We start from the raw sequence: 13,928 nt of genomic DNA, 5'->3' as shown, positions 1-13,928 counted from the left end.
TAATGAACTTACGAATCCAAACTGCCTCCTTAGTTGCTTCTGAAGCTGCCAAGTATTCGGCTTCAGTTGTAGAATCTACAGTAGTGCTTTGCTTAGCACTCTTCAAACTAAAAGCTCCTCTATTTAGAAAGAATATGTAACCTGACTACGACTTGGAGTCTTCTCTGTCAGTCTGGAAGCTTGCATCGGTATAATCTTCAACAACCAAATCATTACTTCCACCATAGACCAAGATTTTATCCTTGTTTCTTTTCAGGTACTTTAGGATATTCTTTGCCGCAGTCCAATGCGCCTCTCTAGGATCTAATTAGTATCGGCTCGTAGCACTTAAGGCATACGATACATCCGGCCTAGTACATATAATGGCATACATGATCGATCCAATAAGCGAAGCATATGGAATTTGATTCATCCTCTCTCGCTCATCAGGTGTCTGTGGACACTGCTTCTTGCTGAGAGTTATGCCATGTGACATGGGTAGATGCCCTCTTTGGGCCCCTTCCATGTTGAATCGTGCCAGCACCTTACCAATATAAGTACTTTGGCTCAATCCAATCATCCTTTTAGATCTATTCCGATAGATCTTGATGCCGAATATGTATTGTGCCTCTCCCAAGTCCTTCATTGAAAAACACTTTTCAAGCCATTCCCTCACGGATTCTAACATTGGAATGTTGTTTCCAATGAGCAATATCTCATCAACGTATAAGATGAGGAATCCAATGTGACTCCCACTGACCTTCTTGTAAACACAAGACTGATCAAGATTCTTGATAAAACCAAACTTACTAATGGCTTCATCGAATCGTAGATTTAACTTCTGCTTGCCTTCTTTGATCCATAAATGGACTTCTTAGGCTTGCATACTTTCCCAACATTGCTTGGATCAACAAAACCTTCCGGTTGTGTCATGTACACAGTTTCTTCAAAAATCCCATTAAGGAAGGCGATTTTGACATCCATTTACCATATTGCATAATCATAATATGCGTCAATTGCTAGGATAATCGAGACGGACTTACACTAGTAGAAACACTTAAATGAGCATCGCAAAATGCAAACTTAAAAACCAGTGCAATAAAAAACAAGCGGGGTTGAGGGAAAGAGTAATCGCATCGGTTTAAACCAAACCAGTGCGAAAATGAGTTAATCGCACCAGTTCGAACCAATGCGAATGTTAATGTAGAAAAAAACCGATCTTTTATCTTCTTTCTTTCTCTTTATGTCTTCTTTCTTTCACTTTCCTCGATATATCCTCCTCTCTCATCTGCCTATCTCTCATCTACAACAATGGAGGCTCTTTCCTTAAACTCCTCTCTCCTTCAATCTCCTTCTCCATAACCGCCGCTTTCCCTTTCCTTTTCTCTCTCCTTCGATCTCTTTCTCCATAACTGCGCCGCAAGCAATGCCGCTCTCCTTCTCCTTCTCAGTCCAAAATCAACGTCATTAGAACCAAGCACAACCACCATCGCCGCCGTCATCAATTTGAACCAAATATAACAACAACAACAACAACAACAACAACAACAAACTTGAATCAATTATCGATTCAAAAATCACAAATTCGAGGTTAGGGTTTCTAGGTTCTTTAGCTTTGCATTTTGGTCCAATTATTCATGTTAAATGCCTTGATTTTTTTGGATTTAATTTATGATTGAGATTATATGTATGTTAGTTTCAATTAAAACATGTAAAGTAGTCATACTATTCGAGGTTAGGGTTTCTGGGTTTGTTTGAAAATCCAAGTAATCATCTTTTGTTTTTAAATTTCTGAGTTTTGAATATTTACCTTAACTTCTGAATCTTTTTTCTAAATTTTTCATTTTCTTTTTGAATTAATTTGGGGTCTTGAAGGAAGAGAATGTTTGCTGGGAGTAGTAGCAACAATAGTGCGTCGTTCAAAGCACCTGATGTAATTGAAATTCCGCGTCCTACTACTTGGAAGTCGAAACCTAGAAAGCAAAATTCGATGAAATTCTTAAACTATTTTGTTTTAAAATCTTGTTAATTTGAATTGAATTATGTGGGTTGTTCAATTTTTATCTAATTTCTTCTGGGTTTAAGTTGGGTGATTGGGATTGTTATTTTATTAATGTAGAAATTGATACTATGGTTCGAGAAGGTTTTATTGTAATTTTCCATTTATTTTATGGCCTAGTGTATTAAATAAACTTAAATAATAGTAATTGACACGTGATTTTGTCACGAATATTGTAATTTATACAAGTGTCATATTAGGAAATGCATTAATTCTTTTATTTTGGTCCTTAAATTCTGCAGTATTGCAATGTTCTCTATTTCTATCTTCTTAAAATACTTTTCTTAATTTTACCTAACATTTGGATTTTTTAAAATGGTTTTTCAGGCTGACATGCATGTAAGGTAGAAAATTTTGGCACTTCTAGATTCATGGAAAGAAGCATTTGGTGGTCTAGGTGGAAATTATGGTCTTGTGATGAACTGAGGGTAAGCTCATTCAGCTTATGTTTTTGAGTGCTTGGGCACTCGTAGATATTATAAACTCCCATTTAGGTAGTTATGGGACTTCATCCCTTGTCAGAATTGTGTCGTAGTCCTAAATGAGTACTACATGGAAAGCACGTTAAGTTTGAGCTTTCTGATATCTGTGCTTGTATTCTGAAGCTTCTCAATTCTCATCTCACTCCTAGTGTTTCTGTTAGTGAATCAAGAGTCTTCTACTTGAAGATGAAGGGAGATTATATCATTGTTATATGGCTGACTGTAAATCTTGTGATGGAAGGAAACTTCTGCTGAAGATACTATGAATTCTTACAAAGCTGCTCATCCGGTTTGTGTGTTTTATTTTAGTTTTCTTTATTTTATTTTATTTTTGTTTTGTGCCGTTTTATAGGGTTTAGATGTTCAATTTTGCGGAGATCTGTTTGAATTTATTTTGACCTAAAAGATTTAATTCAATTTGTATTTGTTATTTTGTATTTTTTTTTCTCTGATTTTGCTGCTCTATATACTGAGATATGGAAGAATAACTAAGATTCGAGCTAACAATCGCTAAATGAATGCTTAATGTTGTTTGTTTTAGTTACTAAAGTTACTAAACATAATATATTGGTGGAATGACTGAGATTTGATACTTGAATATGCATATATTGGATGTATTTTGAATAATTAAGAAAATTCCTGCAGTTTTATAGGAGTATTTGGATGTATATTAAGTTTCTTGCAATATAACAGGAGTTTGGATGTATTTTGCATATTTGAGTATATTTTTGCTGTTTTAATACGAATATTTAGATATTATTTTGGATATTTGAGAACATTCCTCCAGTTTAATAGAAATATTGATGTGTTGTGGATATGATATGTGTCGGTAGAATATTGTAGTTGAAATGAATAACGATGAGAATGTTGGTGAGAAGAATATTTTTGATTTATTGGTTTTGAATGCTAGATTGAAGTGAGGTATTATTTGAACTGGATTGTTAACTCTCTGGATTTGGATGAAGTTTAATTTAGAGACTTGTTTCAGTACTAATTACCAACATACTTGTAGTATACTAGCTCACGCTTGTTTCATTTTAAAAGTGGAGTGCAAGGATAGAGTGAGACAGTATTGAGTAATGGATTTGATTATTGCTTTTCTGGATTTGTTGGCCTAATTTGGTTGGGAATATGCAATGCAAGGATACAAGCCTTTGATAGAAGTTGGAAAAAAAAACGTGCAAGAGCAGCTGAGTATCTGGTAAATATGCTGCTCTCTGATTCTTTTTTAATTTTCAATCGTACTTGCATTACAATGTAGGAGTACATTCTGAGACATAACTGAAATACTGCTGCAAGTTTATCATTTTTGACAATCGGGCTTTGTGGGTTTCAATGTTTCATATGCGTTTAGGTTAGATCTTGGATGGAAGAATCATATCCAGACATTAATAGTCGTATAATTTCTTACATTATTGGACTTGATAGCCTGAAAGCATTCTGCAATGAAAGTATTACCTCAATAGCGACTGGATGCCAAGACATAAGGCTACGCATGGATGGACTATTTGAGGTTAAGGAGCATGCAATCAAATTTGTCAGAGAATTCACTACTTTATATACAAATGGGTGAATTTTTAACTTTTTACTTTTTATAGTTCATGTTTGTCCTATGGTATAACAAGTGGATCACATTTGTAGGCTCAGCCTTAGAGCACAACCTCTACGCCTACAGCTATTGTGCCAGCACTAATTGCACCTCAAGCTCAGTAAATTCTTGAAGTATTTTCTTTTTAATCTTCCTACTTTGGTGTACCAATTATTATTATTAATATTCAACACTGAAAGTTTCTAGGCTTGTATGATACATGATCTTTGTTACTGTGCTTATAAATACTATTTTGTTATGTTAGGACGCAGACAGCTACAGAACATGTTGTTGCAGCTGCCGTGAGTCCCTTGACTGATGCAGTTGCTGCTTCATGAGTTTTAACCGTTTCTTAGATCTTCTAAGCAATGTTTTCCATCAAAATCACTACTTTGCGGAACTTATGAATAAATACGAACTTAATTACTTGTATGCTGAGGAAACGCAAATGTCTATGGCTAGGTTGCATCTAATTTAGTTATGGGAAGCAATTTGGAGAGCATCGTTCAGCAAATTCTTGATATGGGTGGAGGAAGTTGGGACAAGGTTACTGTTGTTCGTGCTTTGCATGCTGCTTATAACAACCCTAAGAGGGCTGTCGAATATTTGTACTCTGTATGTTTATATGCTACTAATTAGTCCTTCATGCTCCCCCCTCCCACTTTAATTCATAAACGAGCATACACTGTGCTTGATTCACTCTAAAATTCTTGCAAAGGTGTTAAGGTTCAGGATTATCTTTGTAAATCCATCTTGTTACTGCATTTGACTTTAATAGTGCCTCATATTTGGTTCTTTTGATAAAGAATGTTCTACTTCGGCATTGTGCCATCAATTGGACTCTGTTATGATTAATTTACTTGTAATCACCCACAATGGGAGTGCCAAGAGTTTCAGCACAGTGGACTCGCAGCTACAAGTGTTTATTGTGATATGTTGTTACAATTTTTTTTTTTCAATTTTATTTTATTTGTGTGCGACCTTATATTTTATTTTATTTTATTATTTTGGAAAAAAATTGTAATATTACAGTCTTTTTTAAAGAAAATATGTAACTTTATATATATGTTAGTGTTTCTATATCAATTTAAGTGAAAAAAAAATGCAAAAATATATATATATATATATATATATATATTATTTTTTTGGGGCATTAAGGGCACTGGTTTTGAATCGAATCGGTGTTAAAAGTTTTTTTTTTGGGCCATTATTCGCACCAGTTTGGACAAGATCGGTGCCTTTTTTTATTTTATTTTTTTGGTCCATTATTCGCACCGGTTTGAACAGAACCGGTGCGAATACACGGTATAAGCACCGATTTTGAACCGATGCTAAAGTTTTTTTTTTGGCATCCCTCAAATCTACACCGGTTCAAAACCGGTGCTATATGGGAGTTTTGAACCGGTGCCCTTTTATATTATTCTACTAGTGTAAAGCATGGCGACTGCGCGAGAAGGTTTCATCATAATCAACACCATGAATTTTCCTGCAACCTTTTGCCACCAATCTAGCTTTGTATATAGATACATTTCCATCTTTGTCGATTTTCAACTTGAAAATCCATTTGCAACCGATAGGTGTGTAACCTTCGGGCAAATCAACCAAGTCCCAGACTTGATTTTCAAACATGGAGTTCATCTCGGATTTCATGACCTCTTGCCATTTTGCAGAGTCGGGGCCATCATAGCTTGTTTGTACGTCGCTGGCTCATCTCCATCCATAATTAGGATGTCTTGATCTTCAATTAAAACAAAATCGAGGTATCCGTCTGGTTGAGATCTTGGCCGTTGTGACCTATGCAGGGTAATAGGTTGAGCTTTTTTATTGTCTGTTTGACTTTGCACATTGTCGATTTGACTCTGACCAATGTCAACAGCTGCTCTTAAAGCACTTTGATTGTCAGTTTTGTCATGTTGACTTTGTTGCTCGTCCTCTCGAACTTCATCGAGTTTGATTTTCCTCCCACTTGTCATTTTGGAAAGGTGCTCCTTCTCCAAAAAGACACCATCGCGAGCAACAAACACTTTGTTCTCGGATTTGTTATAGAAGTAATACCCCTTAGTTTCTTTTGAGTATCCCACAAAGAAACACTTGTCTGATTTTGGGAGAAGTTTGTCAGAAATTAATCTCTGGACATATGCTTCGTAACCCCAAATCTTAAGAAAAGACAACCGTAGAGGTTTCTTCGTCCATAATTCATATGGAGTCTTTTCGACAGCTTTTGACGGAGCTCGGTTTAAGGTTAGTGCCACGGTTAGAAGTGCATGTCCCCAGAAAAAGATAGGAAGATCACTAAGACCCATCATTGATCGGACCATGTCTAACAAGGTTCGATTCCTCCTCTCGGACACTTCGTTCCATTGTGGAGTTCTGGGAGGTGTTAATTATGAGAGAATACCATTCTCTTTCAGATGATCATGAATTCGTGGCTTAAATATTCGCCACCTCGATCTGATCGAAGTACTTTGAATTTCTTGCCAAGCTTCCACTTCACTCTGAAACTCTTTGAATTTCTCAAAAGATTTAAATTTGTTCGACATAAGGTAGACATATACATATCTACTATAGTTGTCCGTGAAGGTAATGAAATATCGATAACCATGGCTTGCGAGTGTACTCTTTGGTCCACATACATCCGTATGTATAAGACCCAATAAGTCACTAGCCTTTTCTTCTAACTTGGAGAATGGATGCTTTATCATCTTGCCTAATAAACATCCTTCGCAATTTTCAAACGACTCTAAGTCGAATGAGTTAAGAATACCTTCATGAAGAAGTTTCTTGATGCGTTTGATGTTAATGTGGCCAAGAAGACAATGCCATAAGTAGGTTTGATTCGACTCAACAGTCTTAGCTCTTTTGGCGATATCATCAATATTATAAACTTGTTTGTCTAGAGAAAGCACATAAAGACCATTTTTTGAATATGCCTTACTATATAAAACATTATTGAAGTAAAATGAACAACTATTGTCTTTTATCGAAATTCAAATCCCTTGGCGTCCAACGCCGAAATTGAAATAATTTTTTGGTAACTCTTGGCACATGATAACAATTGTCAAGTTCTAAAACAAGCCTAGAGGGCAAAGACAAGCTGAGAGTTCTAACGGATACGGCTAACATCCTGGCTCCATTGCCGACCCAGAGCTCATCCTCACCCTTCTCTAGCCTCCTATTTATCATCAGTCCCTGATCATTGGAACAAAGGTGTGAGCCACATCCGGTATCTAATACCCATGATGTTTTGCTAGCGAAGTTTAAGTCTATAACAAAAATACCTTATACAAAAGCAACAATGTCATTCTTCTTATCTTCCTTGAATTTGAGGCAATCCCGCTTCCAATGTCCCTTCTTCTTGCAGTGGAAACATTCGGAATCGGATTTAGAATAGGCTACCTTCTTGTCCTTGCCGCTCTTGGTAGCGCTTGACTTAGGCGGTAAAGTCTTCTTCCTTTTCCTTTTAAAGCCTTTCTTCTTGCCTGAACGCTTGAATGGCTTGCCCTTTTTTATCATGAGCATGTCATGCTTCCCCTAATCTTTGAGCATTTGCTCGGCATGCTTCAACATTCCATGAAGCTCGTTGAGGGTTTTCTCCATACTGTGCATATTATAGTTCATCTTGAACTAATCATAGCTTTTATGCAGCAAATGGAGAATGATGTCAATTGCCATTTCGGTTGAATACCGAGCGTCAAGCCTTTTCATGTTCTTAAATAATCCGATCATTTTAAGTACATGTGGGCTGACTGGCTCTCCTTTCTTGAGCTTGCTCTGGGGTTTTCGAACCTTTCAATTTGGGCCTACTCTTGGAACATGTTTTGAAGTTCAGAAATGATCTCAAAAGCCGTCTCCTTTTCAAAGAAAGGCTTTTGGAGGTCCGGAGACATCGTGGCCAACATGATGCACTTGACATCCCGATTGGCAATTTTCCATCGATTAAGGGCAATCTGAGTGATCTCCTCATTAGGAGCATCGGACATTTCTTCATCAAGGACGTATTCCTTTTGCTCTTGCATGAGAACTATACGCAAGTTCCTTTGCCAATAAAGAAAATTTGGCCCACTTGACTTCTCCTTGTCGAGATTTAAGGGTAATGAAAATTGGTTGTTTAAGTTATTTGCAGACATGTTTCTACAATTGAAAGAATTTGAAGTGAAAAACCATTCATAAAACCAATAAGTTTGAAATTTAAAGCATACACGCAAATATTCAATCTTATTGAGCGTTTTGTCCACGCATTAATATTTGTTCCTTTTATGCTATAATAAAACGATTCCAAGATCCCAAAAATCAAAAAGTGATTAAGCATGCTTTGGCTTGTCTTAACACTTACTATTTTAAGGTAAGCAATCCAATTGCTAATAACTCTAAGCTACTCTTGGTTCGATAAAACGTCGCATCTAATGCTTCCTTGACGTTTTATCTCCATTGCCACGAATCTAAGGACTCTATACTGATATCGTTGAGCTTAACCAAGACCAACTTGTATACTTAGTATATCTTACGTTCCTAGGGAAGTAGTGATGTCTCGCTTTGGCGTAGCCAATCACTACGCGCATTAGTTTGGTAAGTGTTCTTCTTGGAATGGCAAATTTGGCTCAATATTATAGGGACCTAGGGTTTCTATGTTGAATGATTTAAGTGAACTTAATTAATCATCGCAACATTCGACATCCTAAACATGCATCTAATATATCATTCATATACATAAGCATAATTATATATAGAAAACACAAGTAAAAGATGTATTTGGCAACTAGCATGACCCCTTGAATCTTCGAGTTTTCAAGGGTCTGCGATGCATCCTCTTGGCTTGGCTTGTCTTCTTAGAAACGCCGTCTTCGAGACATCTCCACCAAATATGCAACTACTAGTTATTATGACTAGGACTAATCTAAATATTAAGGTACAAAAATACGCAACGGTACGCAGACCGTATTTTGATTTACAAAAATACATAACAGAGTGTAGCCCGTATTTACTATCCTAATCGGGCCCCACTAGTTGTCATTTTCACAAAACTTGTGATAGAATATACATTCCATTCACTATATGTGAATGGCCCATGCATTTTACAACGAAAAACAAGTAACAATGTATAACACGCTTAAACTAGTAACTAACTTAGGTGGTTAATTCAATTAACGCGCCTAATTAAAACTAGTCAAAGTTGTTAACCAATTATGTGATTAAACGCAATAAAATTCGCTTAAGTAATTAACGAAGCTCCCACTAAATTCCGCATCCAACTTAATTAATCCAATTAATCAAGTCGGTTAACCTAAATTTTGCCAAATTACTTTGCAAGTACCGATAAAACCGAGGCCTAGCTTCATTAAAATAATAAAATAATTAAAACGGCAAAAAATCGCAAAACACATAGCCCAACGATGCCCAAGTGCCTAGCACCAAGCCCCGAGGCTCGTTGTGCTAGGCACCAAAGCATGGCTGCTATGCCTGGCTGCTGCCCTCGCACACCCCTTGTTGCGCCAAGCACGTGGGAGTGGCTGACAGCATCGCTCTCGCGTTATGCTGGCCACATCAGCGTGCTTGCGTGCAAGCAAGACATGGCTTCAAAGGCCCTAGAGTGTGCTGGGTTGTGCTGCCCAAGGCTGCACACTGCAAAAGTCCACGCACCCACATCGCAATGCACCGAGCTTGCACCAAGCGTGCACGAAGCTCACACATACACACCATGTCGCAGCACCAAGCATGCACCTAGCTCGAGGCATGAGCAGCCCACACACGCACCTTGGCAGCCACATCTGGACTGCGTGAGCAGCACAGCTAGCCGAAGGGTGTGCTTGGGCAGCCTTTACCTCGATTTGCGTGCTCTTAGCTCGGGATTTTAATCCTGAATTATGTGTGATAATAAGATTAATTCTAAATTAATTTTAGAACCAATTTTGAGATAAAATTAAAATAAATCAAATCCAACTTAAATAAATTTAATTTAGTGCACAAACCAAAATAAATTCAAGAACCATTCTTTGCATTATTTTTGGTTCATCTTGATGCTAAAAAATTAAAGGGCTATACTCACAATTAATTTAACCAAACATACATTAATAATGAGATTTGACAAAATTAAAAGGGTTGGAAAAATGAACACAATCATCCAACGATAAATTTCCAACACTAAACTTGTGTAAACTTGAAAAATTACATCTTCCAATATGAAGATATTAAATTTCAATCACTAGTTTTGAACTTTCAAGACTTTAATCAACTCAAAAATGATTAAATCCAAAATTAGTTCAACATAGAATTTAAAAAGTTAAGTTCCAACCAATTAAAAACAATTAAAGATTGGATCTTTAACACTTTTAGGGACTTTAAAAATACAAATTCACCATAAACATTCACACTTGAAGCAATTAATTTGCAAAAATGTGAAATTGCAAGTTTATGTGAAAAATGAACTCACCAAATTAAGCACCAAATATGACTTCATAAACATGCTTAATAAGGGTTATTATTGCAGTAGATTAATTATGTAACCATACACATAATCTAACATTAACATGCCATAATTAATCAAGATTTAAATTTTTTCGTCAAAAACGAAAAACCCCTCGAAAAACATGTTTCTGGGTGGATTTTGGCTTCTGGACAGAATTTAACGGGACCAAAAACGATTTAGAACATCAATTCCACCCAATAATCACTATTTTTGGGTCGAAATCTGGGTTCTTGAGCCAAAATTAGTATAAATACGAGATTAAAACTAATTAAAACAAGCTTCCAATCTAATTAGAACACAAAATCAGAAATTTAAATCCATTTTAAATCACCTTAATTAATTATTAGTTAAAATAATTAAATGAGCGCGACTCCGATACCGCTGTTGGGTTTCGTAGTGTCCGAAACTACGCGGAATGAAACCTTCCCAAAATCCGCACAAAAATTAATGTAACTAAATATGCATATTAATTAATTAACCAGGAGAGAAAAAGAAGAAAAGACAATCTTACCCTTGACGTGTGCTTCGCTCTTTCTAAGAGCTCATACTTAAAAGCGTTAGCTCCGCAAATGCGTAAGCCTCCAACGGCTCTCACCTTTGAGACTCGACCCGAACGGTCCCTACCCTGAAGGTTAGTCGGGGCTAGACCAAAAAAACTTAGAGTATTAGAATTAAGTTATTCTCTTCCTAGAGATCCCTTAAAATTCACAACTCAAGTGTCCCTTCCCAATCCCAAATAATGGGTATTTATAGGGAAATGAGCCTTGAGTTCCAATCTCCCATCACTGTGGGAGAATTGGTGAAAATGCACTTATTCAATTTTTCTAATTCAAAAATCAAATTAAAAATGCAAGTGAATCAACAAACGCCAAGTCCCAAGAGGTGAACAAGGGGGTTAGGTGAGGACCACAAGGGGGGACCAAACTCCCCTTGCTCCCCAAGAAATCCACCAAAATCCGGGTGCCCACCATGCATGAGCTGGCCATGCACAGGCTGGCTGGCAGCATGCCTTGGCTGCCTAGCATCATGGCAGGGTCTGCCTGCCAGCCCGCACAAGCCTACGCACGGCCAGTAGGCCACGCACGCCATGCAAGCTGCTGCTGTTGCGTTGCTTACGCTTGTGCTAAGCCCTACCCAACACGCATAGCCCATAGCACAAGCACGCATAGCGAGCTGCTGCTGCTGCGTTGCTTACGCTCGTGCTAGGCGCAGCCTAGCTGCTGCATTGCTTGCGGCTAGGTGCGAGGCCTAGCACACTAGCACGCATGGCACGCCAGCTGCTAGCATGCGTGCGGCCAGGTGCGCCCTGCAAGCATGCTCAGCCAGCAAGCCTAGCACGCACACGCATGCTTGGCTTGCGGCATAGCCATGCGATGCGGTTAGTGCCCTATGCTAGCCTAGCTTTCGCATTGGAGTGTGACCCGAAGGATTAAGTCAAGTTTAAGCTGTAATATTAATTATACATTAATATTACTGATTGGAAGCGGCCTCCACCTAGGCATTCCGATCACTTGACCTCACTAAATATTTAGCTTTGTAATAATTCCGAACCCTCTATCGGAATAATACACTTGTTGGAAGGACACCATTCCTTTCAGAATCAACATTCTAAATCATTCATTACCCACAAAGTGTTTATTTATGACCTTCCAAAAGCCAAAATCCACCCAGAAAGTGGTTTTTCGAGGGGTTTTTCGTTTGGAACGAAAAATTTTAAATCTATAAACCTTGATTAATTATGGAATGCAATTGTTGGATTATGCGTTTGATTATACCATTAATATTATGCACTTTTAATCCTTACTAAGCATGTTTATGAAGTCATATTGGTGCTTAATTTGGTGAGCTCGTAATTTCACATAAATTTGAAATTTCACATTTTTTTGCAAATTAATTGCTAGGAGTGTGAAAGTTTATGGTGAATATGATTTTTGAAGCCCTTAAAATGTTAAAGATTCAATCTTTAATGGTTCAAATGGTTGAATCTTAACTTGCAAAAATCCATAATGAACTAATTTTTGTTTTAATCATTTTGGAAGTTGTTTAAAATCTTAAATGTTCATACTTATGCTTGAAATATAATTGTTCTTCATATTGGAAAGTTACAATATTCAATTGTGCCTAAGTAAGTGTTGGATAAATTATTTCATTAGATGATTGGTTATTTATTCAACTATTTTGTAAAATCTCAATATTAATTTATGTTGGTTAAATTAATTGAGAGAATAGCCCTCAATTTTTGTAGCATCAAATTGAGCCAAAAATATTTAAAGAATGGTTCTTGAACTAATTTTGGTTTGTGCACTAAAATTGAATTAAGTAAGTTGGACTTGTTTTATTTTCAATATTGCTCAATATTAGTTCTAAAATCAATTTAGAATTAATTTTTTATGTCACACAAAAAATTCGGAAAAAAATCCGGAAGCAACGAAGCCGATGCTTCGAGCACCTAGGCTCGGCTAGCAGGGCTGCTTGTAGTAGCTCACATGTTGCTGCCGAGCCAAGGCATGTGCGAGTGTGTGCGAGGGAGTGTTAACGCGTTATACGTGTTGCGTGGGGGCGCGACTACTTGGCATCGCCCAGCCGTAAGGCAAGGTTGCCTAGCAGCACATGCATGCGCGCCAACATGCTGCGATGCTACTAATGCTGGCAAGCGCTGCTGTGGATGTGCGGGCAACACCCGCGTATGGTAGCTAGGTTGGGTGCCTAACAAACCTAGCTTCATGGCTTTGAGGCTAGGCACTCGCCTATTGACGGGTTACTATTTTTGCGGTTTTGTTTTAATTAAAACGAGGCTAGGCCTCAATTTTTCCCGGCACTTGCAAAATTATTTGGCAAAATTTTGGGTTAACCGGCTTAATTAATTTTAATTTGACTAATTTTAATTAAGTTGAATGTGAAATTTAGTGGGAGCTTCATTAATGGTTTTGAGCTATTATTATTGCGTTAATTCACATAATCGGATAATTACTTTGACTAGTTTTAATTAGGCGCATTAATCGGATTAATCGCCTAAGTTAGTTACCAATTTGCGCTCGTTTTGCATTATTTCTTGATTTATTTTGTAAAATACATGGGTCATTCACTTTAGAAGTGAATGGATGAATGGAATGGATATTCTAATGCAGGTTTTTACAAAATGGCAACTAGTGGGGCCTGACTAGGATAGTAAATACGGACTGCATTCCGTTTTGTATTTTTGTAAATCTAAATACGGATTGCGTGCCATTAAGTATTTTTGTACTTAAATTATTTAGATTAGTCCTTACTTTTTTAGTAGTTGCATAATTGGTGGTGATGTCTCAAAAACGGCGTTTCTTAGAAGACGAAATCAAGAAGTTGTAATGAAGGCCCTTA

At 37.2% G+C, this 13,928-nt stretch overlaps 1 long non-coding RNA gene across 9 annotated transcripts; it reads left to right on the top strand.

Moving 5' to 3' along the window:
- Window positions 1-787: 787 nt before the first annotated feature.
- LOC110698072 lies at window positions 788-5,108 on the top strand. Of its 9 annotated transcripts, XR_002506658.1 has the most exons (5): window positions 789-1,569; window positions 2,366-3,721; window positions 3,875-4,089; window positions 4,162-4,242; window positions 4,374-5,108. It is a non-coding gene; the product is annotated as an uncharacterized LOC110698072 (long non-coding RNA). The 9 variants fall into 9 exon arrangements; XR_002506659.1 differs by having other exon boundaries at window positions 788-1,569; window positions 2,366-2,466; window positions 2,670-3,721; window positions 3,875-5,108; XR_002506657.1 differs by having other exon boundaries at window positions 2,366-2,466; window positions 2,682-3,721; window positions 3,875-5,108.
- Window positions 5,109-13,928: the final 8,820 nt, after the last annotated feature.

The sequence above is a fragment of the Chenopodium quinoa genome, unplaced genomic scaffold, assembly GCF_001683475.1.
Source record: "Chenopodium quinoa cultivar QQ74 unplaced genomic scaffold, ASM168347v1, whole genome shotgun sequence".
NCBI lineage: Eukaryota > Viridiplantae > Streptophyta > Magnoliopsida > Caryophyllales > Amaranthaceae > Chenopodium > Chenopodium quinoa.
The sequence above is the reverse complement of the archived record's forward strand: the minus strand, read 5'-3'. Positions and strand labels throughout refer to the sequence as shown.